The sequence below is a fragment of the Anolis carolinensis genome, chromosome 4, assembly GCF_035594765.1.
Source record: "Anolis carolinensis isolate JA03-04 chromosome 4, rAnoCar3.1.pri, whole genome shotgun sequence".
In the NCBI taxonomy this organism is placed as follows: Eukaryota; Metazoa; Chordata; class Lepidosauria; order Squamata; family Dactyloidae; genus Anolis; species Anolis carolinensis.
In genome coordinates, this window is record NC_085844.1 from 223,033,031 (window position 1) to 223,060,522 (window position 27,492).

The 27,492-nt window shown below is 40.5% G+C and overlaps 2 long non-coding RNA genes across 2 annotated transcripts in view; both read left to right on the forward strand.

The window, feature by feature from the left end:
* The window catches only part of LOC134298475 (uncharacterized), a 312,227-nt gene that overhangs the window by 274,700 nt on the left and 10,035 nt on the right, over positions 1-27,492 (forward strand). The window lies entirely within an intron of this gene.
* LOC103278766 (uncharacterized) lies at positions 888-27,228 on the forward strand. The gene is made up of 4 exons (XR_506312.3): positions 888-1,292; positions 15,023-15,254; positions 17,323-17,432; positions 26,845-27,228. It is a non-coding gene; the product is annotated as an uncharacterized LOC103278766 (long non-coding RNA).

The window sequence follows — 27,492 nt, forward strand, 5'->3', positions numbered from 1 at the left end:
AGATGAGGCTTAAGAAGGTGGTAGGACAGAAAGAAGGGCCTCCCCAGAAGATCAAGCTCTACACCCCTATTAAAGCAGCTCCACTGGCTGCCGATAAACTGCCGGGCCCAATTCAAGGTGCAGGTGTTGACCTATAAAGCCCTATACAGCTCGGGCCCTACCTATCTCCGTGATCACATCTCCCCCTATGAACTGGTGCAGGCCCTGAGATCGTCCGGGGAGGCCCTCCTATCACTCCCACCTTCATCCCAAGCGCAACAGGTGGGGACGAGGGAGTGGGCCTTCTCGGTAGTGGCCCCCCAGCTCTGGAATATCCTACCAAAAGAGATTAAGCAAGCCCCTACTCCATCCTACTTTTGCAAGGAGTTGAAAACCTGGTGGTTTTGGCAGGTCTTTGAATAATTGTCTCTGGTGTACCGCTGGACCCTGGCCCATAAACATGCTGTACAAGGATCATCTATCTCTAATAATGGTCCATGTCAATCCATCTGATTATTTATTCTTGTTCCTTCTGGTTGTTGTGATTGTTTCTTATGGTCTTCACTGTTTTATGAGTTGTAGAGGTCTTTAATTTTGTTTAATAATGGGTGTATTGTGCTGCTTGTAATGTATGTTGCTGTTTTTATGCTTGTAAACCACCCTGAGTCCCTTTGGGGACAGAGGGTGGTATATAAACAAAGTTTTACTTACTTACTTACTAACTGTAGATCCAGTCTCAGGTTTATTTGGTGGGAACAAGGGTGAGGGCCTTTTGCAGTGGCTAGCCCCTGGCTTTCATATACAGATATGCTTTTAATGCTGTGCAGTAGTGTGAGGTTTGTATATAAACTTTTAGAATAAAATAAAATAACTTTATTGTCATTGTACAATGAAATTACATTTTAATGATTTTAATATTGTAAATGATTAATTTATAGATTATTTTTAAATCTAATATTTATAATATTAATGCATTGCATTGTTTCTCATTTTTATTGTTTTAAATGCTGTTAGCCTCCCATTATTGGGAGAAAAGTGGAATATAAATGAATAAAATATGAAATACAAGATGAAAGTGATGCCTGTTACATTTGTTTCTATTCAGAAAGTGGGAGTTAAGGGCAGCATACCTGTGCTTATCAAATTGTAAGAGGGTAGCCATCCTGTAAGGCAGTGGTTCTCAAGCTGTGGGTCTCCAGGTGTTTTGGCCTACAACTCCCAGAAATCCCAGCCAGTTTACCAGCTGTTAGGATTTCTGGGAGTTGATGGCCAAAATATCTGGAGTCCCAATGGTTGAGAACCACTGCTATAAGGTATGTCAGAGCACAGAATTGCCTGCTGTTCTGAGCTCTTTTCAGTTAACAGTATGTATCTGCTAGACTAGAAGTGGCATGGGAGATTGGGATAAATAAAGTGGCAAAGAAGTGTTTGTGTATATGTGTACTCAAGTTGCCTATGGACTTACCACGACCACATGAATTTCATAGGGTCTTCTTGGGCAATAGATACTCAGAGGTGGTATATGGTGAGAAATATAGCCTACAGCACCTACTATAATAACTTCATTCTTGTAACCCACCTCCATCACATGGAAGGGACTCGGTGCAGCTTACATGGGGACCAGACCCAAAGAACTGTGTACAAACTATAAAATAACAATGCATGACAGCAATATAATTAAAAGCAATTAAAACCACAAAGTAAAAGCATCATAAAATGCATCAATAAGCATCAAAAAGTTGGATATATAAAATTATAAGGGGAAAGGGCAGGGCTTGTGCAAAATGCAGGACAATAGGACCAGGAATGGAAATAAAGTGTTAGAAGCCAGGACAGTAAACAGGACTGTAAACAGGATTGGCAGGACAGACTGCCAATGTATTCATTGGCATTATCTACTCCAAATACTAATAATCAGGGCTCAACCTGCTTTTCTTTAAGATCAGATGGTCCAATGTCTTCAGGATGAAGAGTCGGCTATAAATATCCTTCCAGCGGGGCTTAAATAAAAGTGGGTGCAGAAAGCTGTGAAGCAAGAGGCAAAACATGCCTTTCCCCAGTTCCTGTATCGCCTGGAATCTGCAAAAGTGTTTCATGAATGTTCCCAGCACAAGCTTGTCCTTGGTAAATCATTTTGTTTATCCTGCAGTGCATACTGCCCTGAATTCTTCAACAGATCTTTAACTCCTTTCTGGAGAGACTGCTGCAAAATGCGATTGCTGATCCCATCTCCATGTCACCACTGCTAATTAAACACCTTCAGTTCAGCTGGCTCTCCTTTATTTTGCCTAGTTCAAAAATAATATTATGTTTAACTCCAAAGGGTTAAAGAGGAAGAGAACTCTGCCAAATTCAGGTTGTTAGGAGGCAGAGAAAGGAAGAAACTCTGAGGAGAATCCATTATGATTAAAATTCCATTCCACAATACAGCACAGCCATGGTCTGTGGTTCCAGGCTCAATTAGGCCACTGAGTTGGGAGTCTTTTCTAAAATTCACCTAATGGATGACTTAATTAGGCAATATAGCTATGTCACATGGTTCTAGCTTGGCATTACCTTAAAATTTGAGCCATTGTTTAAGTATTAGATAAAGAAACAAACATACCCAAATCCCTGTATGCTGTTGTAAAGATGTCATGATCATTGTGTTTTATTCATGATTGCTATGTTTAGGTTGACTGTTTAAGGTTATATATTTCAGCTATTCTTATACAGAAGTTGGGAGCCTCTAAGGCATGGCCAGGAAAAGGGGCGTGGCTTCACCTTGCTGGTGGAAGCCTTAGAATTCAAATTTAGCAGTTGGAATTGGGCAGTTGGAGTTTGTCGGTTGACTAGAGCAGTTGGTTCTGTTCAGTGGAAAAGGAGTGAGATCGAGAGAAGAGATTGTGGGAGGAAGTTGAGCAGCTAGAGAGTTTTAGCGGAGAAGGGCTAAAATTAAAGTTGCTGAGCTCTTAGTAGGGATAACTAAAGAGCTGAGGCTACATCCCTAAGTCAAGGAAGACTAGGGTTGACCAGTTAAACTCCCCAGTCCGAGTTTGATCGGGTATAGATCAACTAAGTTCAAGAGGGACAGTATTCCTAACTGAAAGAAACAAGTCATATAAAGCTGATACTATACTAAGCTCAGTGAAACTATTGAGAAATCTTGCAACACTTACTGTACAGAAGTAACATCGCTCACCTCAAGATATAACATTCTTGCAACTATTAAGCTTTGTGCCATAAATAAATAAGTTACTGTTTCTTCAAATGTTGCTTATTATTTGAACTAAGCATCTTTCAAAGGTGGTGGCAGCGACAACATTGGAAAGTGGGATACATAGGGGTAGAAGTTGAATCCTTCGCAGCTGTGTTCAAGACAAAACAGCCTGTTGCAATGTTTGACTATCTAGGCACTGAGTTAACGTGTTTTCCTTTGAGCAATTTGACCCCCTCTCCCCTTCCACCCTGCCTCATCTAAGCACAAAAATAAATGGTCTACTAGCACAATCCCGATTAGGGGGCCAAGAGGTTAATCTTCAGGTCTCTATCTGATAAAGTCTGTATCCAGACACTGCCCTCCACTGCCTATTGATAATATTGGAGATTGCTGGTTATTTAGTGTCGGCGTTGGATTGAGGTGTACAGTCTACAGTGCTGGCTCAAATGATGCGATCAATCTAAGTCAGCTTTGCTCTTTTCTTATTCCATTTTGCTCTGTCCTCCCCTCCACCTCTCCCTTCCCTTCCCTTGCCTGTTCCATTGATTAAAGATGCACTATCCCAAGCCATTTACTGACAGCACAGAATACTGTCTGAGGCAAGGCAAGTCTGTCATGTTAGGCAGTCTGGAGGAGAAGAAAAGAGAGAGAACTCTCACTTACACAAACCACTAAGCCATTTAGTCTTAATTCACACAGGGGGAAAAAGAAACCACGCATGAAAAGAGGCTTCATATGATTGCAGAGCTTTTCAAGTGTTAACAGACTTGTCGTCTTTGGATCCCCTGGCAGAAAATTGTTACAGGGCTGCATATCAATGCATTGGGAAAGACATTTCAGTTTTATCCATAAATCATATATGGCTTTCTTTCAAAGTCATGGATATGCTAAGTGTTGCATGAGACCTAGGTTAGAGTTTTTGACAACTCCAGTTCAATTCTATTCCTAAGCTGAAAAATGTTCTAGCTTCCCCTGATTAATTAATTTCTTAGCTATACTACTACTTTGGGGTTATTTTAACTTGGCAGATGATATTGAAGCAATATTTTTCCATACTATATTCAGGTTGGAAATCAGATATGCCAAAGTCCAGAAAATCAATAACCTCAAGTGCAGCTTTTAAGAATCATTTGAGAAAGACAACTAGAGTTGGAACAAGAATTACTAATATGAACCATTAGTTGAAGACCTATAGAAACCTAGAAGATTCTAGCTATAGAGCAAATAATTGATAATTATTTCCTACCAGTATGAGGTGGGTCAGCTTGTGACATGTCACCCCAATGACTGTATAAGTTCATTTGAATTATCTGGTTGATTAAATAGCTTTCTTTTCCTCTTTACAGCTCTGTATGCATTTGTCCTGAATGATAAAATAAGAATGGAAGGAGCTCTAATGTTTTTTTAAAGCACACCAAGCTACCTCAAACTGCAAGGGGTCCCTCCCCATAAAAAAAATGAGTGGAATATAATATTAAATAGCTGATAATACAACTGACTCAAAATCCCTAAACCAAAAGTTCAGAAAGTGAAAGTAGGAGATTTCCTCTGACTTCTGGATCACAACACTGATTGAAAATTTAGATGTATGGCTCTCTGTGGGTGCAAGGGGAACAAAGAAAATTACTCAATTTCTGTTTCAGTAACTCACCACAGATGGGAAAAGACAACCATTCTAGATAGACCATAATCAAGTTTGCATAAAAACTGATTCCTGATAGAACCTTCAACAAGTCTAAAATACTTTGTTGATTATATATGTTTAGTGCTTCAGGCATATTCAACTCTCTACTACATATCAGAATGTATCAATATTATCTATGGAAGTTCTGAAAAATGATACATATTTTCTGTTGACTGGATAGTTTTTCTGTTCTCTGCTTTAAATGAAGAAAAATATTGGTGAACTTCTTGTGAGCTGTATTTGGGTATTTGAGTTCTTTCCAGGTTCAAGGTAGCTGAGGAATGTATGAATGCTCTCTCCTGCTTTCTACAAAAATCTCAAGCAGATTTCAACTTCCCCAACTTCCAGTGCTTTAATAAAATTTCTAGGGGAAATGTCATGAGTTCACCTTCCAATGAAGTTTTTCCAGATCAGAAGGTATAGAGAGCCAAGGAGACTGTAGTGTGATGGGAAAATGTATAAAAGAAAGTAAATAAGTAAGAAAGAGGCAAAGAGGATGTTTCTGGAGCAACTTTGCAAATAAGTCAACAAAGATACAAATCAAAAATGTTACATGTTATTAAGAAAAATATGTAAGCCTCTTTCATGAAGTCAGATTTTTGTTCATCAAAATCAGTATCAAAACATTTCATAGAATTTACCTGTTGCACCCCAAGGCAGCATGAGCATTCGAAAACCAGACAAGAGCCAATATAACACACTATATCTTTATTAAAGCAATTATATATCCAAAGGAAATTAGGTATAGAATCAGAGTAAGGAATAGTTCTTTTTAGAAAGTCAATGATGATTCCAAATGGGTAAAGGGAAAGGTCCAATATTATAATCCACAATGAGAACTCGATAGCTCTCCGAAGAAATCAAAGTGTCCATGAGTTGAAACAGGGAAACAAGGATGGTAGGAAACAGAGTTCAATCCACTGGAAATACTTCGTAGCAATCAAGGCAGCAAGGTTGTCAAAGCTGAGACAAACTTGAAACAGGAACAAGGAATGAAGGAACTAGCGGAAGTTATTTTGAAGGAACTAGCGGAAGTTATTTCAGAACCACTGGCAATCATCTTCGAGAGTTCTTGGAGAACAGGAGAAGTCCCAGCAGATTGGAGGAGGGCGAATGTGGTCCCTATCTTCAAGAAGGGAAAAAAGAACGACCCAAACAATTACCGTCCGGTCAGCCTCACATCAATACCAGGCAAGATTCTGGAAAAGATCATTAAGGAAGTGGTCTGCAAACACTTAGAAACAAATGCGGTCATTGCTAATAGTCAACACGGATTTACCAAAAACAAGTCATGCCAGACTAATCTGATCTCTTTTTTCGATAGAGTTACGAGTTGGGTCGATACAGGGAATGCCGTGGATGTAGCATATCTAGATTTCAGTAAGGCCTTCGACAAAGTCCCCCACGACCTTCTGGCAAACAAACTAGTAAAATGTGGGCTAGACAAAACTACGGTTAGGTGGATCTGTAATTGGCTAAGCGAACGAACCCAAAGGGTGCTCACCAATGCGTCGTCTTCATCATGGAAAGAAGTGACAAGTGGAGTGCCGCAGGGCTCCGTCCTGGGCCCGGTTCTGTTCAACATCTTTATTAACGACTTAGACGAAGGGTTAGAAGGCACGATCATCAAGTTTGCAGATGACACCAAACTCGGAGGGATAGCTAACACTCCAGAAGACAGGAGCAGAATTCAAAACGATCTTGACAGACTAGAGAGATGGGCCGAAACTAACAAAATGAAGTTCAACAGGGACAAATGCAAGATACTTCACTTCGGCAGAAAAAATGGAAATCAAAGATACAGAATGGGGGACGCCTGGCTTGACAGCAGTGTGTGCGAAAAAGATCTTGGAGTCCTCGTGGACAACAAGTTAAACATGAGCCTACAATGTGATGCGGCAGCTAAAAAAGCCAATGGGATTTTGGCCTGCATCAATAGGGGAATAACGTCTAGATCCAGGGAAGTCATGCTCCCCCTCTATTCTGCCTTGGTCAGACCACACCTGGAATACTGTGTCCAGTTTTGGGCACCGCAGATGAAGGGAGATGCTGACAAGCTGGAAAGCGTCCAGAGGAGGGCAACTAAAATGATTAAGGGTCTGGAGAACAAGCCCTATGAGGAGAGGCTTAAAGAGCTGGGCATGTTTAGCCTGCAGAAGAGAAGGCTGAGAGGAGACATGATAGCCATGTACAAATATGTGAGGGGAAGTCATAGGCAGGAGGGAGCAAGCTTATTTTCTGCTGCCCTGCAGACTAGGACACGGAACAATGGCTTCAAACTACAGGAAAGGAGATTCCACCTGAACATCAGGAAGAACTTCCTCACTGTGAGGGCTGTTCGGCAGTGGAACTCTCTCCCCCGGGCCGTGGTGGAGGCTCCTTCTTTGGAGGCTTTTAAGCAGAGGCTGGATGGCCATCTGTCGGGGGTGCTTTGAATGCGATTTCCTGCTTCTTAGCGGGGGGTTGGACTAGATGGCCCTTGAGGTCTCTTCCAACTCTACTATTCTATGATTCTATGATTCTATGAATAACAACTGTAGTAAAGTCAAGTTCTACTCAAGAGTCGCGGCACAGCATGGCCCAACTGGAACTGGAATACTTGGCTTGGAAACAGGAGCTGGAGATGGAGAAACCTCTCTCCAAGAAAGCAACATTGACACCGTAAGAAAATCTACTGAGCAAAAACACCTTTAACAGATTCTGGACTGTTCAGAATTTAGGGAGTAAAAACTCCCAAAACTTTCCCATGAGAACACTAACCATTATCCCATCTATTTGCCAGTCTCTGGCTCCAGTGAACCCCTTGTTTTGCACTTCTGTCCCTGGTTACAAAATCTCTACGATTAAAAACCCCATTCCTAGGCGTCTCAGCAACATCTGGCTCTATCTGCGAGGGAGGAATGGAAGAATCTTCCCAATTAATGAGTCTCCAGAGCCAATATTTCGGGCACCTGCAGCTGCAAAGACCCCTCTGTGGAGGGTGAAATGTCAGTATAATTCTCAGCATTATCTGTGTCAAAGTGCAAGTCCTGCAACACTGCAGGCCTTGGTGCCCTGGCTGGCTGGGATCTAACATTACCCATGTTGATTAAGCACACCTGAAACCATGCTTTTCCTGAATATACCCCTAGAGCAGGGGATGGAAACTTTAGCAGAAGTGCTTTCACTACAAAATTATAGAACTTGGATAGCACCTTAACAGCCAAAGCAAGATCTTGTAGCATCCTGGAATATGCAGTTTAGGAAAGAATACTTATCATTCTTAGCCAGAAAGTACTAGTGCATCACAAACCTGTAAGATCCAGGATTCCATAGGATGTTACCATGGCAGTTAGAACAGCACTATAACAGTGTAGTGCAGAGGGCCCCAGGTCTGAAGGTCAATTTTATGTTCCTGGAACCTCCTCTAGGATTTACAGGTTACTTTAAAAATGCCAAAACCATAATGAAAGCAGAATTGGCCAGGCGACCACTCATGAGTTTGAAAAACAGTTGTTCTTTAAAATAAATGTTTAATATGATGGGTTTCTGAGATTTAAGAACGGAATCATGACTCTAGGGTAGTGGTTCTCAACCTGTGGGTCCCCAGATGTTTTGGCATTCAACTCCCAGAAATCCTAACAGCTGGTAAACTGGCTGGGTTTCTGGGAGTTGTAGGCCAAAACACCTGGGGATCAACAGGTTAAGAACCACTGTTCCAGGTGCTTCCAGGAAAGGAGATTCATCCCTTCTTTTGGTCAGACAAAGGCCAGTCATGGTAGCCTAGCAGGTTGTAAGTTACAAAAGTGCTCTGGGAGCTATATCTGACCTCAAAATCCTCTCGTTTCCATTCTATCCAAATCTGAAAGTTCAGTTTTCTAAAGTTTCATTAATTACAACACAGTTATGAAATAGAGACAGTCTCATTGGTTTAGGTGTAATCCCCTCACAGATATTGCTCATTCTCTAATACACTGATAATTGAAGATAACGTCCATTGTAAAAAAAAAAAAAAGAAAGAAAGAAAAAGAAAAAAAGTGGAACTTTCCCGAAGAAGGATTCAATAACATAATTGTGTTACAAGCAGGGAGTTAATTGTATCTGCCTGTACTCTGTTGGACATCTTGCTAAAAATAATAGATGCCAGGAGTGACATTAGACAGTCAATGTGGAGGAAGACTCATTTCAGGATTAGTGGGAGCTGTATGGTATTATTTAGGACAAGGGATTGCTTGTTCAAATCTGTGTGGGACATTTCTGACTCCATAGCTCTCACATACATACACACATATATGTTTCCTTGTGTATGTCTTTCGTGGTAGGTATTTGCTACAGAAGCTCCCATCCAGGACCATTCTTATGTGAATTAGACTGAGAGTTTTGCAGAACATCTGGCTATGGCATCCTCATATCCCAATATGAAACAATCAGAATTGCACTGAGGCCCCTTCCACACAGCTGAACAAAATCCCTGCTTTGAACTAGAATATATGGCAGCGCGGACTCAGATAACCCAGTTCAAAGCAGATATTGTGGGATTTTCTGCTTGATATTCTGGGTTATATGGCTGCAGGCCCTTCCAGAAAAGCCCTATATCCCAGGATCTGATCTCAGGTTTTCTGTTTATCCCAGATTATCTGGCAGTGCAGATTCATATAATCCAGTATAAAGTAGAAACCCTGGGATCAGATCCTGGGATATAGGGCCTGTGTGGAAGGGCCTTTAGCCTTTTGGAGAATCCCAGCAGCTCTCAGTACTGATGTAATCATTTCACATCTAGCTACTAGGACTTAGGACCTTATCCCATGTGTGTGTGTGTGTGTGTCTTTATGGGAGGGAGGTTAGTGTCATGTAATCATGGTGTTTAGTCTGTAGCATTGCAAATCACTATGTTTTATTATTCATTACTTATCACATGTCAGAATTTAAGGAGTTTGCCATTACTAACTGTTATCATTCTTATCGCATGAGCGAGTGGATTCTCTGCCCTCTCCTCTTTTTTATTAAAAAAATTGGGTCTTACTTCGACATTGTGAGAAATCAAACTCTTGCGGTGTCCAGATTTGAATTAAAAAAGGATAGGAAAAGCAGAAAACTTTGCTATTAAGGGCAAAGAAAAAAGCAATCTACTAAAGTAGCGACATTTCTTAGTTTTATTTTTAAAATTACTGAAAATATTTGAGTGGCTGTATTATGGGAGAGTATTGGGGACTCACTGCTGGTTAGGAGACTGTGGAATATCCTGGTTCCTCATAGAATCATAGAATAATAGAGTTGGAAGAGACCTCATGGGCCATCCAGTCCAACCCCCTGCAAGAAGCAGGAAAATCTCATTCAAAGCACCCCCGACAAGTGGCCATCCAGCCTCTGCTTAAAAGCCTCCAAAGAAGGAGCCTCCACCACAGCCCAAGGGAGAGAGTTCCACTGCCGAACAGCTCTCACAGTGAGGAAGTTCTTCCTGATGTTCAAGTGGAATTTCCTTTCCTGTAGTTTAAAGCCATTGTTCTGCGTCCTAGTCTGCAGGGCAGCAGCAAACAAGCTTGCGTCCTCCTCCCTATGACTTCCCCTCACATATTTGTACATGGCTATCATGTCTCCTCTCAGCCTTCTCTTCTGCAGGCTAAACATGCCTAGCTCTTTAAGCTGCTCCTCATAGGGCTTGTTCTCCAGACCCTTAATCATTTTAGTTGCCCTCCTCTGGATGCCTTCTAGCTTGCCAACATCTCCCTTCAACTGCGGTGCCCAGAATTGGACATAGTATTCCAAGCAGAATAGACGGGTAGCATGACTTTCCTGGTTCCAGACGCTATACTCCTATTGATGCAGGCTGCTGCATCACATTGTCGGCTCATGTTTAACTTGTTGTCCATGAGGATTCCAAGATCTTCCTCAGTCCAGAAGATGATTTCAGACTATCTTCTCCCCTTCCCTTTTTTATGACAGTTACTGATGTTTAACTGATGGATCATGACTGACCTCAATTGTAAATTGTACCCTCAATGAATTAGAACTGTTTTAAAATTGGGGGGGGGGGGGGAATAACGTCCATGTCCATATGTTTCTCCAGTCTTCCCACTGTAACCAATGCCTACAAGTAAGGCTCCTGGAAACAAGAAAATCCAGTAACAGCTTGGAGACAAAAAGTGAAGAAGCTGTTTCTAGCATAAGTTTCATGGTTTCGGTCATCTTCACCTGGTGCACTTCCTCTGAGGGAATAGATTGAGTACATGAAAGCATGTGCTGAATATTTCTTCTTCCCTGTTAGCCTCATGGGGTTTATTGTATTTATTTTGTTTGTCTTTTTCCTATCTGTAAGCTTCATCTTCATACTGACAATTATTAACCATCTCAGAAGAAGTCTTGAATGTCCCTAAAGTCTCTTTTTAAGTCAATAAAATGAATTTGTCCAATGTGGGGATGGGTTCCTCAAAGCACTCTTACATAGAGAGACATGGTATTTATGCTGCTAAGGAAAACATTCATTTTTAGTCTGGGTTCTTGCATCTGTTTGTCATGAGAAAGGATACATTCAAATGAAAAGCTTACCACATGGAATTAGGGTTGTAAAATCATCTCAGTATATTTTACTGCAGGACCAACTGGATGCTAGACGATTATACATTTGAAAATGAAGAACACATCTCCCAACATCTTTATTCCCTCCATCCCAATAACTAACGAGGAGTCCATTGCTTTTGGTTTGTTTTTGCTATAATCACTGGGGAAATGTTGCGGTCTTCTTTGTTTACACAGCTAAAACATTACAAAGTGCTATTTGAAGTAGACATTTAGCCTATGGACCCAAGCTGGAAACTATCAGCACCGAAGCCACACTTAATACTGACTTGGTGATCCATACTATAAACTCACTTCTTGACATAAAAATAAAAATTGTGCTGCTCTTGCTTCGATGTGTGTATATTCTCCACATGCATCATCCAAGACTTGGATTTCCTAGTGTGCTTACAATCTGGAAGGCAAAATATTAAGGCTTATTTAAAAACAATGAGTCCTATCAATGTATTGTTTATTTTGCTTAGGATATTATTATTATTATTATTATTATTATTATTATTATTATTATTATTATTATTATGGTTCCTGCTTAACATGATATCTCCCATCTGAAAAATCCATTAGTGCTGGAAAGATGGGTAGTTTCATTTCACTGGAAAGGAGATGTGTTTGCTTTCTTTGGACAGAAATAGACTAAAAGAAAAAATTGACAATGAAACTCCCAAACCCCAAGCATATGGTTCATTCCACTAAACTTCCTATAAGATTTATAGCTCTGAATGAGGATAGTGTGACAAAACTTTTTCACAACATCTGTATGGTGTTATTTCCAATGCACTTAATGCACCAGTGACTTTAGGACATCTGGACAGACATGTCTGTGTGGGCTACATTGTGCCGTCGCGCCTGGGGCTGTACTCTTAGTGAAAGAGGCATGGACGTGACATCTTTCCCCAGGGGATTGCTTCTTGCCCTCCTTTAGGGAAACTGGAACTCCCAAGGACCAAAACACTGTAGATAACTCAAAAACTGGGTTTATTGTTCACAAAGGGGGTAAAAGAAAACATACATTACAGTCTTTGATTGTTTAAGTCCATGAAGCTTGTCCAGATCCCTCTTTCTCTGGCTGTGAATGCCGGAGCAAACTCAGCCTCAGTCCAATGACCTATATCTGAAGACAAGAGTCTTCCTCTGTTGCCAAAGGACTGATGTGAAGGCGCTTGAGACTTCTCAACATTGTTCAGGTTGGCCCTGAACATGAAGTGTGAGTCCCAAGGGTAAGAACCTCAGAATTGGTGCTGAGAGGTAACTTTTGAAGGGCTTTCAGAGCCAAGCCTCTCTTTCACGTCCATCCGATAGAGAGCTTGCTGGTGGAATGAAAGGGAGGAAACACAGTCCTACTCCAGGAAGAGGTGGAGCCAAACAGTTTTGCTGAGTGAGCAATATAACAGGTACAAACAACATTGATTGACAGATATAAATAACCAATCCAACTACATTTACAGGGTAAGGGCAAAATCAGACAGGATACAACAATTCAAATCTTGAAACTTATAGTTTGACATATAGATGGCGCCACTCGCGCCGTCACATACATGGTCAATCACACATTTTATGTCCCGAGGAAATGAATGCATGGTCACTAGAGATGTGAGAAATGGCTGAAATCCAATTAGTGTTTTGTTTTGTTTTGGAGATGTGGATGGCTCCATTTTGTTTTGTAAAGATTCGGAGGGGTTCCATTCCGATTAGTAATCCAAATCTCAGAAACTTAGTAATTGTTTTGTTAAGATTTGTTCCATTAGGGGCAATGGAGAAAATTTAGAGGCTTGTTTCTCTGTCATTTTTATGGCTACCAGGATGAAACTTGGCACACTTTCAGGCAACATTGACAACTTTAAGCCTGCCAAATGTCAGAACATTTCTGTCATCCACTGATTTTTAGGAAATTTTTGCATATATTTTGCGTTCCATGCAGTCATGCCGGCCACATGACCTTGGAGGTGTCTATGGACAATGTTGGCTCTTCGGCTTAGAAATGGAGATGAGCACCAACCTCCAGAGTCGGTCACGACTGGACTTAACGTCAGGGGAAAACCTTTACCTTTTTACCTTTTATACACACACACACACACACACACACACTACAAACTACAACAGATATCTCCTTGAATGTCTGCACAATGAGACAACATAAACAAGACATCAATCCTGCAAAGTTTCAGAAAGATTCATACATCTACTGTTTTTTAGAAATTTTTAAAAAGTTATTTCATTTACAAAATTATTTTTAAAAACTACAAGAGGAATCCATCCACTCGTGTCAGGAAGTGGGGGGCAATGCCAGCAGCACTTACCTAGGCCCCACCAGGGACACTTGTGCCCTCAGGACCATAGAGCACCCTGCAGTTCAGGGTTAGAGTGAACAGACCCGCCTGCAAATGAGCACTATCTTAAACAAAGAGCCCCCCTTTCCTTGAATCACACAGCCAGACATGTTGTAATGCTAGAGCAGCAGTGGATGCCAATAACCAACCCTCAGAGCAGGCAGCATGCAGTGGCCCTTGTCAATCATATCAGCCCCCACCCCATCCCACCCCAGAAAATTATGGATGACGGAGTATGTTACATTAGAAAACAAGCCCAGAAATAACAAATCTTTACGAATCTCTCTGAAAGATTCGCAGGCTTGTGTTTTAATTTGTAATGCTTTGGAGGGGTCCCTTTTCAATTCATAAATCATATGAATCTCCAAAGTACAAAATGGAACTCTGAAACTTTTCACAACCCTAATGGTCACATGTTGTATATGGCTTTATCTACACTGCAGAATTAATTCAGTTTTACACCACATTCACTGCCATGGCTCAGTGATATGGCATCCTGGGACTTTTACTTTGGTGAGCCACTAGCATTCTTTGGAAGAAAAGACTAAATGCCTTGCAAAACTGCAACTCCCATGATTCCATAGAAGTGAATCATGGCAGTCAACTTGGTGTCAAACTGCATTACTCCTACAGTGCAGTAGCGTTCTTAAATTTCAGGAGGAGTTAATTGACATATACGTTTCATGTTAAGATGTTTATGTGTGCAGGTACATGCACATAATAAGGGTAAAGAGGGCAAACAGAAAATGTGATTGAAAAGGCATTATCTTAGGACCTCTGCCATCATCTACTATATGGACTGGACAGATTAGCTGAGACCTTGGGGCAGGGAACAACATATTGGCATTTGTCAGAATTTGTGTTCTGTTGATGGAGAAGCTGACCAACAAACATATCAGAAGAATAATGAAGGAAGAAAGTAGAAAAGGGGAAATGTTTGAGTTCCAACATATACTTCAGAGGTTTTCTCTAAATATATTTTTCTTTGCATTGCTGGCCAGGAATGACCAAGTATACACTGTCCCATAACACATGGAGTTGGTTTGATTTAGTTCACTTAACATACCATCCACAGAAAGTAGGAATCACAGGCAGTTGTGTATAAACCACTTCAGGTGAAGAAGGAGGTGGCAGTGACTGATGCCAGGAACTCACTTTACTGAGGTGAAAACTGTTTGTAAAACTCAATGTGGCGTGACACATAAGGCCTTTCAGTTATAAAGCACTAGCTAGCAGCTCTGTCTTGACATTGAGGCTCTACTTTCTTTATACCCACAGGAAAGAAAAGGAAGAGGAAAAGAAGAAGCAGCAGCAACAGCTTTGAACCTGAAAGTGCTTTCAGACAGAGTCAAAATGGGGGTTTTAAAGATGGAGAAAAAGATACCAGGACCTGACAACAAGTCCAGACACAGACCTGTCAGTCCCAGGAAATGCTCCACCTTCTTTTGAAGTGGATCAAGATGGATGGTGGATGGGGGACATCCTGCGGAAATTTTTGCAGTCCACACAGGTGGGTGGGAAGGAAGTTATGTGTTTTCCATGATTGCAGGGATATACAGTCATGCAAAGATGCACATTTTGAGGCGGAATTGGGTTTTTAAACACATGCTTTTCAGCTGTTAAACTGATTCTGCCAGCACTTTCCCCAAACATTGTTTAGCCACCCACCCCCTTTTATCCGGGTTACTTCTGGTTTTTGCTGCATGTGTAGAAGGGCCTAGAGTTGGAGCCCAGTCATCATCCTTATGCTGCATCCCTTCAGCTGCAAAATAATCTATTAAGGGATATTATACAACATGAGTCCATTAGCAATATTGAAATCCTTTAGAAACCTTCCTCCCCTCCTGCTTTTGTATTGGATAGATAAGCTGCATCAATAGAAGCATTGCATCTAGATCAAAGGAATAGTGTCACTCTTTTCAGCTTTGGTCAGACCCCACGTCGAATACTGTGTCCAGTTCTGGGCACAACAATTCAAAAAGGATATTGACAAGTCCAGAGAAAGGTGACCAAATCAGTAAAGGCCTGGAAGCCAGGACCTATGATGAATTGCTTTGGAGCTGGATATGTTTAGCTTGGAGAAGAGAAAGTTCATAGGGGAAGATGGAACGGGGTTTTTCCCAGTTGCTCTAACACCTCTTCACATGGGGTATTTTAGTCCTGTTTTGCCACTTTTAATTACAGCTTGGATGGGGCCTGCCATGCGCCTACTCACAACACATGGCAGATTCTGCCCACATTTCTCCCAAAGTGGAGGGGAAGTGCTGAAAGGCACTTCCTTCACCACCATGGGGAGGAAAATGTGTTTTGGGTAGCTCCAATGGAGCTACCTGCACATTCCCCCCTTTTTCCTATATGATGGGTGAAAGGGCAGTGGGGCAATGTGCATTGCCATGCGTAACTGCTCTTTCTCCCATCTGATGGGGACAGGGTGCCAATGCGCCCTGTCTTGTCCCTACCATATGATGGAGAAGAAGGGAGGGTCTGTGGTTCACCACAAGCCTCCTCGCACACCTTCCCTTTCGCCAGCAACTGCTAGCGAAATGGCATGGCCCAAAAGGGCCCTGTGAAGAAGTTGCTAGAGACTAGAACATGGAGCAATGAATGTTTTAAATTTGAAACATCTCATCTTTTGTTCAAAGTTCTTTAGAATAAAAACCAGACAATAGACATTGCATTGAAGTGAAATATAGGAGTTAAAAAGTTGACCACTCAAAATGGTGCTGGACTGTTGCCTTGGGTTATATACATTTCAGGCACTGGGAAGGGAGCTACCCTTTGAACCAGATACACCCCCTTTAAAAGTTTAGGGTTTTAGGGAAAATTGTACCTATGGCTGGTATCCCCCTGATACACGGCTGACCACCAACAGGCAGTTAGCAAACAACATGGCAGGAGGCCATGGGTGACTTGTCTGTCATGGGGGAAAGAAGTTTCAGGACAGACTGTTAACCTGATCCATATTCCATATTAGGAAAATCTCCACTTCAGGAAAAACTTCATGTAAATAGTTCATATGCGACCTGAATTAAACCTGTCACCTGTACCTCAACTCTTTGTTTCTGAGTAGATGTGCAAATACATTGAAAGGAAATTTTATGAGTAATCCTTATGCTTTGCTAGCTGTCAGGAATTCTTCATCCAAAGGCCAGCAATAACCATGTGTGACCATCTTTGGCTTAGCTACCTATACAGGATATGACTGGTAACATAAACCTCCACAGAATCGAGGCACTAGGCCAAGTCAATTTAAGTACCAGACACAAGCAGCCAAGATGGAAGACTAAACTGTGTGCTAAGAATACCACCTGAAAATGAGATAATTTAAAGGAGACTACTTTCAGACTAGGATAGGTGGATTTCTACAAACAATTCCTTTCTTATCCCACTATTCCTTCCCTGCTCTGAATTTTATTCCTCTTCAATTCTGAACACCACTTTCCAAAATGAATTCCTGAACTGGTATGTGCAGAGTTTTTCAGGTTCTGAATCATTCAATCTAGTGAGATGTAATAAAATATTGAGAAATGTCTCAACCTCAATACATTGAGGCTTCTCAACTCTGTTATACCTCTCAGGGAGTGAAGCTGCACCACCTTGAAAGTTTCCATCACTATCATTGAATGGGAAGGAGAAGGCCTCAAAACACTTCTCCAGAATCTGTTCAGACTGTAGGACAAGATGCCACGTAAGTCTTAACAAACTATGGCCAAGATCTTGCATTGTTTTAATCTACTGGAAATATCTGCTAGCAGAATTACATTACACAACCTCAGTGATGAATACCTATGTAGCACAATGTATCTGGATCAATGGTCAAGTCACATGGCTGGCAACTTATTGCACAATAGTAATGTGCACTAAAATAAACAAAGGTAACATGCATTCATACCCTACTTTGTCTACTGTAACAGACTACCACATATACAGCAACTTCACATGTACAACCTCTCGTTCATCTCCTTAAACTGGATATGTGCAGCACAACCCAACACCTATTCATCATTAATCACTGAATGTCTTTATAATTTGAGCTGGATGTAGTTTATTTCACAAATGCCATGCTAAAGTAAACTTTTCATACTAAACTACAAATAAAAAGGCAGATTCAATTATGGTTTCCTGTCTGGTGGGTTAAAGACAATGAATTATTGTGGGATTTCTACACATTTTCATAATATTCAAAGACGTAACTGTGTTGTCCTGGTTCACCTAAAAAAACATATAAAGGAATTCTGCAGCACCTTTGAGACCTTCCTGGATATTTTGTCTCATATGTCCAAAATGCAGTCATTTAACAAAACAGTTTAAAAAAACAAAAGAAAATTGGAAGAAAACAACTGAATTAAGAAATATCTGAAGTCTGCAGACTTCGGTCCATTGTACGGGTTGGGACAGAGGCAATAATTTCTTGATACACTACATGTATTGTTTAACCTAGTGCAGATAATTCCCAAGACTATTTTCTGCTTTTATAGTACAACACAGACTACTGGACTTTACTCCTTGGGAAAACATAGGAATTGTTCCTTAGACCATATTGCTGAGGCAGCAGGATTATACTGCCAAAATGCATGAACTGTCATGTGAAATAATTCTGATTTTGAGATAGGAAAGATCAGGATGTCACAAATAGAACTAATGGAGAATCGCCATGCACAAGATGTAAGGGCAACTTTAGATTTCAGAGGCCATAATCCGGTAAGTCCCAGTTTTAACAAACCAGAACAGCTATACTTCCATGCCACTTTATTTGATGATATGGATTTTCCCAATACATTGTGATGATTTGGGCAGTGATCTATAGGAGTCATTACAAAGAGAAAAAGATAGGCAGGAAATACCAGTAAGTTGCAGATCTGAAACCATTCTACCAATGCATTCCATCTGATGAGGTTATCCTAGCAAAAAAATTGTCTACAGACAATTTTTTGTATACAAAATTTGTTTATATGGTGTTCATCCCAGTTTGTATTTGCTACAGTAGTTGGCTTAATGATATTAATTGCTTCATATGAATTGGAACCGAGACCATGTGTGAGGTTTGAAAGGGACCAAAATTCCCATGATGAGCGGCTGCCAAATATGTTAAGGCAAAGAATTCTCTTTAAAAAGAGAACTTGTAAGGATCATTTTGTTACTCTAGAACTGAGTATAAGAAAAGAAGCAGCAGTATCTAGTGGTATATGAAGGGAAATGATCTGAAATGTTATAAAGATGGAGAGATTTATCTTTGTGTCCTAAATAGAAAAATCGGCATCTCCCTCCTTGATAAAAGCTGCTGTGTTTTTTTTTAGTTTGTAAAAAATGGGCATTCTGAAGTGAGTTTTTATGCATTCTTATGAAATGCGATATATTACAAAATGCAACTGCTGCCTTTTGGCATGAATGGGTTAAAAAAGTAGTATTGAATGAGTTGTGTGTTTGTGATCAGTCAGGGGTAAATTATACCATATTTTAATTAAAGGCCCAGAATCAAAGTTGTGCTTTTTTTGTGAGCCGCCCTGAGTCCCCTTTGGGCTGAGAAGGGTAAGATATAAATGCAGTAAATAAATAAACAATAAACAAGGTTATGCATTTTGACACTATTTCAACTTCCATGGCTCAATGGAATCATGGGATTTGTAGTTTTAAAAGGTCTTAGCCTTCTCTGGTGCCTCACCAATCTACAAATCCCAAATTAAAGTGGTGTCAAACTGCATCGCTTGCTTCTACAGTGTAGATTCAGGGTCTATCCACACAGCCATATAACCCAGAATAGCAAGGCAGAAAATCCCACAATATCTGCTTTGAACTGGATTATCTGAGCCCACACTGCCATATATTCCAGTTCAAAGCAGAAAATGAGGAATTTTATTCAGCTGTGTTGAAGGGACTTCATTCCCAGTATCAGCAAGCTATAGATCTCCGAAAGCTGGCAAGGATAACATGAAAATGAGAGCAAGAATCATGCACACATGGGAAAGGACCAATATTGTATAGCCACTATAATTTCTGGAGTGATCCAATATCCAATCCTGGCTCTTTCAACACTGTTCTTTCAGCCTCTGTAGCTCCTGACTGAATAGCTTAATGAAGACTTAAACACTCTGTCTCAGCAGCAGTGATGTAAAACGTCTTATTGCCTGTTCCATCTCACTGACTTTTATTGTGATACTTAAACCAAAATGGTGAACTATTACACTTCATAGCCTGCAAATAAAAGGGGAATGTTAAAAAGCAGAGGCTGTAACCTGCAATCTAGCCAAAATGGCCCCTAACGTCTCAGGCTCATAATGTTGAAACAATTTTACACAGTTCACAAGGGTCCAGAAAGGAACACTGACACACTCAGAATGTGATTCCCTTTAACTGCAAAAACGAAGTGCCTTTTATTCTTCTCGTCTTAGAAACAACTGACACATAAACCTAATGAGTGGAAGGCACTTTCAGTTTAAAGAAACAAATGATGACTGGAATTCACATGGGGAGTTACAACTTTTTAGGTGGACTTGTGCTTGTTGGAAACAGAATTGAACAGTTTTGTAACATATGTGTTCAGACTGAAGCAGAACAAGATCAATGCATCATGTGACTGATGCACAATGGGACTGATTCACAATGGGTAAGGAGTGCCAATGCATATTGGTAGAACCAGATGTAAATAGGAACACTTTCATCAAAGTCCTGTTATGCATATTTTTGGTTCAATAACAGGATTCCTTAGCACCTCTGCTATGTAGCTAAGTAAGTATATGTAAAATTACAGAGTATTTACCATGATATAAAAATTTGGCCAGTATTTTCTATGAATTTTGAGAAAACCCTACCAGCATCCTTACACACTGACTCGGCTCATATATCTCAAAACCCCTAACACAAATACCTTCCAATGCCCTTTAATCTCAGTAGGACATACAAAAGCAGGCAGAAAGAAGAAAGGGGCTGTCTTGAGTTGGCCAATTTTGATCTCTTCCTTTATAATGGGATTTATATAAATGCTTGATGTAGTCTGACAAATACTAGCATACTTTGTGTATGTATTTTAATGTATGTCTGCCTTGACAAGAAAAAATGAGTAGAAGCAGCAAGGATCCAAAACTAAGTCTAAAAATAATACATATAATCAAACACTGAATTTGCAATGTTGGACTTGCTTGTTATGGGCTCTGGTTTTCCAGATGTAATTAAAGCAGCATCCACAGCAGCCAAAATCCCCAAATGTAGCATAGGAAATCCACCTACATTTGTGGAAGTGGCTCAGATCCCTTTTTGAGTCTAGATGCCAGCCAGAATGAGCACATCTGCACCAGTACTCCAATCTTTGACCTGCCCTTCCTTTAGACCGAGTGAGTGAGGCAACAACCTCAAACTGGAGATTCTGGAAGCCAACAGTTTATCCAGAGTTTGCTGATTATTCCCTTTTACTATGCAATACAGAAGCAATGAGACAAAAAGGTCTGTTTTCTGCCAAATGTTCTATATACTCTAGAGGAATACATAGTCTGAGTCACCATTATTTAGTTAAGTTTCAACTTCATGTTCATGGTGCTTCTGTATATTAAGAACTTCATCACATTAATGAGGTCATCCGGATCGATTTGCCAGCCTCTGTAGTAAATTGGGGGGCAGTGGGGCAATCCCAGCGCCCTGCGTCCCACTTTGCTAGCAGCTGATGCTTCCACATCACATGTGAGGAAGCTTTGCAGTGCAGCTTCCCCTGGTGGTAGCTCCATTGTTCCAAATGTATCACAGGGAGGCTCCCATGTTGGCAACACAGCATCCTAGGATGCTTCTGTCCCCGTTGAGCCACAGAGCTTTGTCGGTAGTGAGGCCACATCATGTGGGGCAGAAGCATCCTAGGATGCTGAAATTTCCATGTGTGATGAAGCTGAAAGAGCAGGCAGGTAGTACCACCTCATTTTCAGTTCCAGATATCTACAGTGCCTCATTGTGGTTTCACATGTGGGCAAATGAAAACAATAGCACATCAATTCTCATCTCATTTCATGCGGTTTGGGGGGAGGGTGTGTTTTGAAGCAGAGGGCTTTCTGAAATAGTGTTCTACAGTTTTGCAAGCTTTTAAAGCATTTACAAGTGTTTTTGAAAATGTCTGTGGATATTTGGGAAGTCATTTTGGGTCTCCAGGTCCTTCCTAGAACCCGTTAAAAGTTTATATAGATCTTACTAGTTGCACATTTCATAACCCTACTGTGCATAGGATCTGAAGGAGGAGTACTATCTTATCTGGTACTTCAAGCAGTGAAGTGTCTAGAAATGTCTGGCCCTGCAAAAGCATCCAAACTGTGCACCCTTTTACATATTCTAAATCTGATTGTGTTCAATGTGGAATTACTCTCAGCAAAGAGTATGCAGAATTACAGTCCAAAACCAAAACCAGAAAGATAAATTTTAAAAAGTCTTGCTTGATGAAATAACAAACCTAAAATGGCATCAATACTAGCTTTCTAGGAAGTCAAATTAAGAACAATACATATTTGTAGAGCATCTCCAAGTTTCTACTGTAAGCTATATTTGCTCACCACTATGTGATCTGCCTTGCAGTACAACCGTGGCTCAGAGCCAAAGGAATTCAGCTTCTACTCTTGAAATCCACTCTCTCTATCTTTCATAGTAATGAGCACTTTAATCTATCACAAGAATGCAGAGCATCTTGGCACAGCTTTTTTTTCCTCCCCTGGTCTCTATTTTTCTCTCTCTCTCCCTCTCTCTTTCTCTTTTAGGTTAATTTATCTGATTACATGCAATGTTCCAGAGCCAAGTTGGGTACCAGCCGAGTTTCCACTTGGAGACTTGGAGGAAAGATTACCATTAAAACGTGACTTCCATCCACTCCACTGAAATTACTATTGATTGCCAAAGAAAAATATTTGTGCTGTGAAGCTGGGAGCTATGATGTTGAACCATATTAACATAATGTTAGCATAGCTATGGGTGTTTAGTGGCATGCAATCAGATTTGAAATGAACGTTGATTATAGATTGAGATTAATGTTCACATATTCATGGGAACACAATGAAAAAAGAGCAATTTCCTTTCTACTACAGATCAATGGTTTCCCCATTCAATTATACAGCTATAATAATTGCATTGTACGGAAATATTTCTTAATGGCCTATTTCATTCTCTCTCTGAGTGTGTGGTGTGTGTATATGTCTATTTTTAATCTTTTATTAGCAATACCTGATGGGAGGCTGTAGACAAAATAAAATGCTTTCAATCAAAGCCACAACAGTTCTTGTTTAAACCAAATCAATATAGCTTCCCTTTTTCTCCATAAGTATGCTCAAAGTCTCTAAGCTTTGTTTTGTCTTGCATCCCTCGTCTTCATTTCTTGGGAAATATTCACATAACCATCCTGTCACATGAGAACTGTTGGAAAATGCCCCATCATAAGCACATGCTTCCAAAGGCAAAATTTGGTACCCAAAATGTTTTGACATGTGAAGTATTCTGTACTTCATGGGGTTGTCCAATAGCCCTATAAAAACTACCAATTCTGTTTATTATCTCCTTTTTTAAATTCAAACTAAAATAGTAGCATCAAAGCAGACATGTGCAATTAGAGAAAATACAACAACATAGTTACATTATAAGCAAGTAATCATATTTCAATGTATTGTCGAAGGTTTTCATGGCCGGAATTACTGGGTTGCTGTGAGTTTTACGGCCATGCTCCAGAAGCATTCTCTCCTGACATTTTGCCCATATCTATGGCAGGCATCCTCAGAGGTTGTGAGGTCTGTTGGAAACTAGGCAATTGGGGTTTATATATCTATGGAATTTTCAGGGTAGGAGAAATAACTCTTGTCTGTTTGAGGCAAGTGTGAATGTTGCAATTGACCACCTTTATTAGCATTAAATGGCCTTTCAGTTTTAAAACCTGATTGATTCTTGCCTGGGGGAATATTTTCTTGGGAGGTCTTAGCTGGCCCTGATTGTTTCATGCCTGGAATTCCCCTGTTTTCTGAGTGTGGTACTTTATTTACAGTCCTGATTTTAGAGGGTTTTTTTAAATACTGGAAGCCGGATTTTGTTCATTTTTATGGTTTCCTCCTTCCTGTTGAAATTGTCCACATACTTGTGGATTTCAATGGCTTATCTGTGTAGTCTGACATGATAGTTGTTAGAGTGGTCCAGCATTTCTGTGTTCTCAAATACTGTAATATGTTGTGTCCAGGTTGGTTCATCAAGTGCTCTAATGTGGTTGACTTCTCTGGTTGAGTTAGTCTGCAGTGCCTTTCATGTTCTTTGGTTTGTGTTTGGGCAATGCTGTGTTTGGTGGTCCCTATATAGACTTGTCCACAGCTGCATGGTATATGGTAGACTCCTGCAGAGGTGAGAGGATTCCTCTTGTCCTTTGGTGAACATAGCATTTGTTGGATTTTCTTAGTGGATCCAACTGCATTACAATATCATTTACTTGAACATTTTAACACAGTCTCAATATTTACTCACTCTTTTAATATGAGCAATGCCGAATGAGTATCCCTTACACAAAATGCTTAGGATCAAAGGTATTTTGTATTAAGATTTTTTTGGTATGTTTGCATATACAGGCAGTTCTTGAGTTATGATCATGCAACTTACATATGACTCCTACCACCTCATCACGCTGGGGTAAATTGCCCCTTTGCAGCAGTTTGGGGATGGGGCCTACCGAACGCCATCACATGACCCTTGGCAGGCCCCAACCCATTAGCCCTAGCCTTCCAAGTGCCAAAGAAACGTAGGAAGATACTTCCTATGCAGAGATAAGTGTAACTGTTTTGCAGGTAACTACGAAGAGGTAATAGCTTTGTGGGTGCTCACATTTTGGGGCTCTTTTTGGGTGCCTTGTCCCGTTCCCTCCTTGTGATAGGGGAAGGAGGGAGGGCACACAATCAGTAGATGACCGAAACATTCTGAAACTTGGGGGGTCTGCAGGAGTAAATGTGTAAATATGTCCAGGTGTGGTCATTTTCATCCCATAGCCCTACAAATGATAGAAAGGGGAGCTTCTGAAGTTCCCCCGAAAACTGGACACCAAAGATGGCATAGTGATTACCCAAACTGCACACTCCTAGTCCTTAGTAAACACACCCCTGCAATCACTGTTCAAAGGAAATATTCCTGAGCATAAAATATGGTTCTTTCTAGCTAAGTAAGCACAACCTCTGCAACAACCAATATGGTGTTGCCTGAAGTTATTTTTTTAGCACCAGGAGATCAGACTGAGCATGCACACACACACACACACTTTTTGATGAACAGTCACCCTGGAACTCTTCCCTTTGAACTGAGGTCTGAAGAAAAATGTCCATCTACTGCTCGTGACTTCTGGTATATTGTCTTCATCTGATTGTGAAAGATCTTGTGACCACAGAGTTTTTTTTTAAATAACTGCTTAGCAGTGCATTGTTTTTATGAAATGGATGGGCAAGTATCCTAAATGTTGTTAGACTACAGATCCCATCATTTCTAGCCACCACAACTATTGGTGAGGGATCATTTCAGCCCAGCAATAACTGGAAGGCCGTTATTGTCCATTGCCATTCTGTATCAAGAGTGGCAACCCACAATCAATCAATAATAATAATTCCTGGAAATCTGACACATGATGGTTCTCTCTTTACATTGGGTAAAAATACCCTCCTTCTCTGGAAACAACAAAAAAACAAGAACTTCAGAGTCACCATTTCCCTTTTGAAGCTGCATCATCGATTTGTTCATGGATAATGAACAAATAACCCACAAAACCAACATTTTGCATTTTCACTTCTGCCTGGGTAGATATTTTGTGCCAACTGTGTTTCAGTTAACTCATTGTGTACTTCTCAAATCTTTTCAACCAAGTTCCCTGCCAAAATCTACCTCTATCCCAGTTATGTTTTGGATGAAGTGCATGGAGGTCATTACACAACGCCTGTTCCATGGTGTCAACTGGCATGAAAATAAATTTTGTATCAGGACTGTTCTCCCCTTCTTATAATTACTGCTGTATTGCTCAGATTCAATCTCATTCTAACTCTAGAATCATAGAATAGTAGAGTTGGAAGAGACCTCATGGGCCATCCAGTCCAACCCCCTGCCAAGAAGCAGGAAATCGCATTCAAAGCACCCCTGACAGATGGCCATCCAGCCTCTGCTTAAAAGCCTCTCTCTTTCTCTGTTCATGACTGAATTCAGGTATTGAACTATGCAAAAGAAAGCAGTATTGTAGCATCTGCTCCTGGTCAGTTGGTTGGCATATAAGGGAATAAGGATCCAGCCTGAATAGGGTTACATTGTCCCTGAAGATACAGGTCCACAGTTTGGGGGTATTCCTAGATTCAGGATTGAATCTGGAGGCCCAGGAATATGCTGTGGCTGAAACTTGTGTGCCAACTGAATCCATTCCTTGAGAGGCCCAATGGGGATGCCTTCAAAGTGTGTTCGGAAACTGGTCCAAAGAGCTGCAGCCAGGTTGCTAACTGGGGCTGGCTACAGGGAGTGGACAACCCCACTTTTGCAGTAGCTCTACTGGCATTTCTGGGCACAATTCAAAGTGCTGGTTATAAGCTGTATATCTGTGGATTTAAAATTGTATTGAAATACTTTTAATGTAAATTGCTTTGAGTCTCCATTGTGGAGAGAAAAAGTGGGGTATAAATAAACATAATCATAACCATCTTTTTCTGCTATGCAGGAAGATTTTTTTTTTTAAAAAAACCTTCTTTAATGAGAGATTTGTTTATTTATTTCCCAGCCTTATGCCAATATGGGACACAAAGCAGTTCATAATAGATAACATATGTCTGCTTGGGGCATAAACTGACTATATCACTTTCTGATTGAGCATTGAGGCTCACAAGAAAAAAAAAACAAGGAACAATTTATGCAGGTGGTAAGAGACTAAGAAAAGGAAGTAGATTATTTGGGATTGCCACAAACTCCAGGGGAAATCTCCTTGTTCCACTAGTTTGGAAGTGTTAGTTCTCAGTTAAGCAATGCAATCTGTCCAGGAAGGCGAGCAAGATCAGCCAATCCACTAGGATGAGGAAAAGGTTGGGCAAATTCTTCAGTATCCTAGGCACTGATTTGGAGGGCATTAACTGAGAAGTTTGTTTCTCCAACTGTAGAGTTCACCAAAGGATGGTAAGAAATTCTGCATGCTTCCTCTTCTGAGAAGTGAATCACTGTTCTGGAACTGCACGTCTACAACCTTCCTGCTCCAAAGCTTGAAAGCTTAGACCTCAGTCAAAAATGTATGAATGTACTGTTACTTATTTGAAGGACAATCTCGGGTACTTTCTTTTATCTTACTTCTGTTTAGCTGCTTTGTATTTGTGACAAGAGTATCATTCAGTCCCTGCAACCTTTATACAAAAATAATCTGGACAAATTATAATTATTTTAGTATTGTTCAGGGCAAATTGAATAGAACCCCAGCCTCATTTATATACTCAAAAACTGATGATAATGGTTATTACTCCATATAATTAAATAAATAATGTTTTACCAAATTAGTTTGTTTCACTCCTGTAGATTTTGAAGGGTGATCATTTCCCTTGGTTTGTTTGGGATTTTTGTGCATGTGCAACAAACATTTTTTTTAATCCTGCTAAAATCAGAAGCAATTAGTTTCAAGGAACAGTTGAGGTTTATTGTTACTTAATAGGTACTTTTTATGTAGTTTTGCAGAGTGGCCTTTAATTTGACCCCACACTTAACCTTGGAATTGGGGAAGGATATGGCATGACCCTCAACTCCTAATAGTCTAAAAGTGC